This window comes from Neovison vison, chromosome 2 (genome assembly GCF_020171115.1).
Source record: "Neovison vison isolate M4711 chromosome 2, ASM_NN_V1, whole genome shotgun sequence".
Classification (NCBI taxonomy): Eukaryota; Metazoa; Chordata; class Mammalia; order Carnivora; family Mustelidae; genus Neogale; species Neogale vison.
Window position 1 is genome coordinate 152260752 of NC_058092.1, and position 6624 is coordinate 152267375.

General features: G+C 50.7%; 1 long non-coding RNA gene across 1 annotated transcript; it reads right to left on the minus strand.

Moving 5' to 3' along the window:
- Positions 1-2031: 2031 nt before the first annotated feature.
- LOC122900581 lies at positions 2032-5767 on the minus strand. Its single transcript, XR_006383270.1, has 2 exons — positions 4918-5767; positions 2032-3837 (listed from the first exon to the last, which is right to left on the minus strand). It is a non-coding gene; the product is annotated as an uncharacterized LOC122900581 (long non-coding RNA).
- Positions 5768-6624: the final 857 nt, after the last annotated feature.

Genomic DNA, 6624 nt, shown 5'->3' on the forward strand with positions numbered 1-6624 from the left:
CCCTCCAATGGTTGATAAAGCCTTTCAAAACACGTCTTCAGTTAATTTGCCCATTTTTGTGAGGTGGTGTGGTTAGCCCTCTTCGTTAATGAGAAAAAATGAGAGCCAAAGAGATTCATTGAATTGGGGATCTCCTGATACCTAGATTTCTATGCTTCCCTTATACTTTCTAGGTTTAAATTCTGCCTCTATCACTTCTTAGCTGAGTTAGTCAAAGAACCCTTGCAGTTGTTAAGAGGCAAATACCTACAATGTAAAGTTGTCATAAGGATTCAATGTGTAAAAATGCTAGATATGGCACCTGGCACATAGTAGGACCTCAGCAAATGTGGGGTTCTCTCCCTTTCCTTTGCTGAGTCCCAGCTGTCCGCCATGGAGAGCACCACCCAGTAGGAAGAGCACAGAGCGATGCCTCAATGTGGAAGGAGGTGACGGGCCAACCAGTGCTCTGGGGTTGGGCATGCGAGTCTTCTTGGGCTGGAGGGATGCTGTGCAAGGTCTGGGAGACAGCTGTTGGTCAGTTTGCTAAGCAGTGAGCTCGTGCTGAGGACTGGAGGAGGGGCCGGGAGGTAGCTGAGGCTTTCTGCTGTGGGGGTCCTCCATGCTCAAGGGTTTCAACTTGATCTTACAAGTGAAGGGGAGCGAGAAGTTTTGTCAGTTTGGGGGCTCATCTGTTAAGATAAATCTGGTGCCAGTGTATAGAAGGGACTGTCAGGGAAGAGGTGGAGAAACAGGGAAATTTTGTATTTTATGCACACACACACACACACACACACAAGTCTTTTTCATTACAAAATACATATAATCCATTTAATCCCATTTTAAAGAGCTAGAACATTAATTTTACTCTTGCGATCGATTCTAGCGGTTTAAAACTGCTGTGTTTTGGCTTTTGTGACATATTATGGTCATATCTAGAATTCATTTAATGTTAAATCAAGAATAAAACTCTCAATTACATTGTTGTTCCTATGGTAAAATATAATCTACTTTCTGGCCATTCACTTTGCCGTAAACTCTCCAGGAATGAAACTTGATAAAAAGCAGGGACACACTACATACGACAATAATTAAATCTATAGTCAACAAATAAAAGAGCATGACTGCAGGGACAGGTAATGCAGGAGAAAGAAGAACAGACCTAAATACGTCAGCAAATCATACTCAAGTTCGATCCCCAGGATCTGTTTTGAAAAGTGGGATCATGACATGTATTTGAGAAAACCCCAAGTCCAGTGAATACCCAAATTAAGGAATGAATTATATTTTCAGAATGTAGTCTAGAAGGCCAAGATCAAGGTGTCAGGAAGTTGATTTCTCCCAGCACCTCATCCCTTATCTTGTAGGTGGCTGCCCTTCGCCCCTTGCGCTCACGTGGGCTTTCTTCATTGGTGTCTCTCCTTCCTTCTCTAAGAACACCTGCCCTATAGGATTAGGACCCATCTTTATGACCTCATTGAACCTAAATTACCTCCTTAGAGACCCCATCTCCAAACTGTCACATTCCTAGTTCCCAGGGGTCAGGACAGCAGCATAGGAATGGTGTGGGCAGGGAGGAGACACCATTCAGCCCATAACAAGCCTTGGAAGGAGTTAGCGCTGTGGCTAGGTTCCCCACCCAAATGAAGAGAGAGCCACAGAGCCGGCTCACAGGGGGCCTCGGCCACAGCCCAGGTTGGAGGACACTCAGGAGCCTGAAACCCGGCACTGAGCTCCTGCAGGTGTGAACATCATTCCTCTGAGTCCTGGTTGCTTGCTTGGAGATATTTTTAAGTGTCCCCAGTTTTTGGAAAGGGAACGGAGCGTTCCCTGCTCCCCAGCTCCCTGTTGTCGGAAAAGCACGTGATGGAAAAACCCGCCTAGGCTGAGGACAGAGCGAGGGCGAGCGGGCTCTCGGGGCTCCGAGTTGATTTATGTTGTGGTCGGTGCCTGTAGTGATTGGGCTTCCCCTTGGTGATTGGTATGATCTGGAGGTTGGCGTCGTTAAGGAGAGGTTTTTGTGATGACTTCAGAAAATTACTGTAACTAAGATGGTATTTAGCTGTTTTTAATTTTATACAGCTCATTATATCATGGTCAAATGAAAACCTTGACATTCGGGGCAGGAAGTGTGTGGCAAGTAGGGGTGGGTGGACAATAGGCCTGGCGGCTGCCCCCAGTGAAAGTCACTCAAGGGTCTCAGGGAAGAGAGGCGCACAGAAGGGGAGCTTTTCAAAACCACGCCGGTGACTTCCTCTTCCTGGCAAAGTTCTCTACTCCAGAAACTCTGTCCTGCGAGTCGATGCAGACAGGAACAGAGGTGCTGGGGGATGGGACATGGGCTCTAGGACACGTGGGGGACAGAGAGACATGCGGCGGCGGCAGAGTTCTGATTAGATCAGGCTGGTGGAGTACGCTGTCCTCGCTCTGCAGCCCTAGGCCCTGGCTGCCAAAGGGACACAAAGCCTTGACGTGTGTCCAGCCGGGCCGCCCTGCTCAGGCACAGCTCTAGGCGCTTCTCTGCGAGGTTCAGGAAAAGGCAGACTCTCTCCGAGTTGTTCCACACCTGGTGCAGAAAAGCAGTCACCCAACGCCGAACTGCAAACAATGTAGAATTCTTGGCACATCATCTGAAAAAGAGCTTTGAACTTCGTGCGTGTCTCTGCAGTAGAATCCCACCGGCATTCTGTTGTGCATTTGAAAGGGCTGATGTTAAGAGTGCTTAAGAGACGAGTGGGAATACTGGGGTAGCGGTTAGGAGAATGGGCTTTAGGGCTGGGCACCCTGAGTTTCCATCCGGGCTCTGACACGTTCTAGTCGTGTGATCTTGGGCAGTGCTCTTTGAGCATGGTGATGGCAACCTGTCTCCTGGAAGTGTCCTGAGACACGGACGCAAGAGCTGGGGAGAGCGACACGCACGGGGCACAAAGTGGGCTGGTGTCATGGTTATTGGACAAAGGCTCCTATGGACTTTCCATGGGGCTAGGGGAGAGAGAAGGGAAGAGAGAGGAGAAGAGAGAGAGGGGCTGCTTGTACTTACCGACTCGAGGTACCCAGCAGGGAAAGGGCAAACCAGCCCTTGGGAAACATCCCTGTAAACACTATTAAAACTCTTTCCGAGTGTAGACCAAGGATTAGTTGACAGACCACATATTTATTTCCTCTCCAAGTAGAATATGTTACATTTCCCTTTCTCTGACACTCTGGGGTCTTGCAAAGTCCAGGAAACACCTTTACATGCCTTGGCCCAGACTCGTCTTCCTGTCCTTTTCATCTTGACAACTGTCCCTGGCCTGGAGTAATGAGCCTCCCAGCCGCAGCCCCTCTGGGTGAGAACTGCCTTCACCAGAAATTTCCTCTCTGCCAATCAGGTACCGCAAAACTTCAGGGAGTTTAGACCTTAGAGGAATCCTCTGGTGTATGTCTTAGAGATGTCCAGTCATAAGTCTGGAGAAGATGTGAAATGAAGGGAAGCAGTGAGTTGGAACTAGAAATTTCGAGAGAAAGAAAGGAAGAAAAGAAAGGATAGGAGGGAGGCCAAAGAGGGGGAGTGAGAGATAGAAGAGAAAAGGGACATTTTCAAAGTTTGCTGCTAAGAAAGGGAAAACCCATGAAGTGAGCCTTTGTGTGTAAATATATATAAAAATATGAACCTTTGCAATAACAAGGATAAATTTAACATGCAGAAACATATACACGCTAGGATGATAAATGCGGTGGGATACAAAATTGTAAACACGGGATGATTACAACAATGTGAAAACCAAATAAAAACCGAAAATGAATGGACAGAAGGATTTCCAAAGTGTGAGCAGCGGTGGTGGTCTTTGGGAAGCTCGGAGGAAGTTTCTTCTTCTTCTAGAACAAAAAGAATTAATAGATTTATTTCAAAGAGATAACTAGCGGCAGCGAGATTGCCCCTTTCAGATGAGGCCCCGTGGAGTCTCAGCTGGGCGGGCGTGCGGCCCACCACAGTGACAGTCGTGGAGGGGCCTGGCCCTTTCTGCTCCTCCCGCTGGCCCCTTCTCGGTTCCAGCGTCTCTGTCCTCTCCATGTCCAGCACAGCTGAGTTTTGACAGATGTTTTTACCTCCTAGGATCTTCCTGCCCTGACCCCCCTTCAGCTGCTACCAGACTCAGTGACCTACATGAGGGAGCTCTTGCCACCCTCCCTCCCTCCCTCCTGCCCCTTGCTCAGCTCCCTCCTATGTCCAGGCATGTCCTCCCTGTCACTCCCTGGCTTCTGGGTCCTTCCTCTAGTCTGTGGCCTCCCCCTGCCCTCAGGTCCTTCTGGTGCCAAGGGCTTCCTCGCTCGCCCTTCCCCACGGCATACCCCACTCTCTGTCCGACTGGCTTTGGGCCTCAACCTTGAGCGCTGCCACAGCCCAGGGAACATTTCTACCACTGCACTTAGCACATGTGACTGAAAGTATCTGTTTCTTAGCCCTCATGCCCCCAAACTAGAAAGTCTCTAGGGGAAAAGACCAGGTCTTAACCACGGTTGAACCCCCCAGTTCTGACCACAGTCCCTTGCACATGATAAGATCTCAGTAAATAGTGACTCCCCTTAACAAAACTTTTCCACGCTTCCCCCTGAATGCAGCCCAAACCCTTCGCCTGCCTTAAGGAACATGCAAAGGTAGATGTGGAACCCCTTTCAGTTGCTCTATTTCCCACGGCCCCCTACCCCAGGCCCCCCACCACGGCCATGCTGAATATTCACTTTCTCCCAAGCACACCTTGTCGTTAGTCCAGCCCCTCTCTTTCTAAGCCCGGAGCTCCCTCCCGTCTCTGGTTGGCTCATTGAATTCTGCTTCCCTTTCCAGTTCCAGCTCCTCTTACCTCCTGCCCCCCAGGACGCTCACCCAACGTGTGCAGCCATCCTTCCTTGCTTCCAGAACATCTCCTGTGCACCCCTCACTTCCCTAGTTCCACTTACGTAAGCCCTGGGCCATGGTCGGCAGGCACTCGGATCCTCCTCAGGGCCGTGTACATGGGAACCTCCCAGTAAGAGCTGGGGGCCACGGGTCACCGGCTGGTGGGGACGTCACCAGGCTAGGTGTGTCTCTTTTGGTTCCTGAGCTGGGGATCTCTTTCTCATGCAGTCTGCACCTTGAGGGAGGGCCCTGGAGCCTAAAAGGAGAGGTTAAGACACCCCAGCCCTTCCCCTGGGCTGCTCTGTCTCTCCTTCCTTGTTTCTTGCCAAAGGACAAGGGGAGAACAACGGAGAGGCCGAGGCCGGGCTGACAGCTAGCCGAGCCCCCAGGCCAGGCCCCAGCAGACGAAGGACTCCACATCTCGCAGTTAGCACCCCAGTCAGTCCTCAGAGCCCCCCAGCCCTGCAGGCTTTGCTGGATCTGTAGGCAAATTCCTACCAGTGCAGAGGAAAACATTAGGAAAGAGAAAACCATGTTTGTTTTCTTGTACTTGTCGATTTCCCGTGGCTCCCTCTGAAGACTCTGCTGGCATTGGAGAACTTCCAGATTTGGGATCCGTATCAGTCTTCCGTTCATCAGATCCCATCTAACGCCACCCAGCCTGCACCTTGCCCTCATTCAGAAAGAACTGGAAGAAAGTTCACCCACTAAATACATAAACGAATTAATTAATCCAATTGAGATCGTTGTGCTTTTATCTTCCGTGTTCTCTGGCTCCCAAGAAAAAATGTCGGCATCTAGGAGAGGCTTCACCCTGTCCTGCTTTGCACCCCAGAGGCTCAGGCTGGAGCCAGTACCAGAGAACTTAGAGCATCTGCTCAGCCTGCAAAAACGCAGGGTGATGTCACCCACTCAGCCCTGCTTGCTTATCTCTCCTCCTGCCCTGGATGTGACGTCAACTGTGGCACTTCTGGCCTTGAAGAAAGGACTTGCCCAGCGGAGAGGGGGTTGGCTGAGGCTACTCAGGAAGGTTTTTTGTTTTTGTTTTTTGTTTTTTTTTTCCTGTTTTTTGTGTGAATTGAGGGGAGTGAGGCTTGCCTGGCTCCGGAGACCAGAAAGCACTGGTGTGAATATGGGGCTACGACCACTGGCAAGTCTGGGCCGTGTGGAGGGCAGTGGGTCCTCAGTTCTGGTTCTCCAACCTGGGCCTGCAATTGTCGCCATTGTATGCAGATCAGGGCGGGCTCCTCACCCACTGTCAGCGTGCCCTTCAGGTGTTCCAAACTGGGGCATGGCCTCTGCTTAACTAGAAAGAGGCCTGGGCTGGTGACTCACTCTAAGTCACCTGAGAATCTGCAGACCTTCAGCTCTGGCCCAGATGGCCTGTCTCCCATGTACAGAGCCTTCCCTGTGTCTGTCAGGACAGCCTCCCAGCCAAGGGACCTGAGAGGACACACTCGAGTTCTAAAAACCAGACAGTGGTGGGGACGATACTCCTCGGGACGGGGTCTTCCTCACTGGCTTCTGTCCTCCCTAACCACCAACTTTTTTCCCCCCAAAGATTTATTAATTTAAGAGAGAGAGAGAGAGGGAGAGAGAGAAAATGCGGGGGGAGAGGGGCAGAGGGAGAGAGAATCTTAAGCAGATTCCCCACTGAGTGGGAAGACTGACCTCAGGACCCCGAGATCATGACCTGCCAAAAATCAAGAGTTGGACGCTCAGCTGACTGAGACCCCCAGTCTCCCTCCTCCCCAGCCACAAACTTTGAC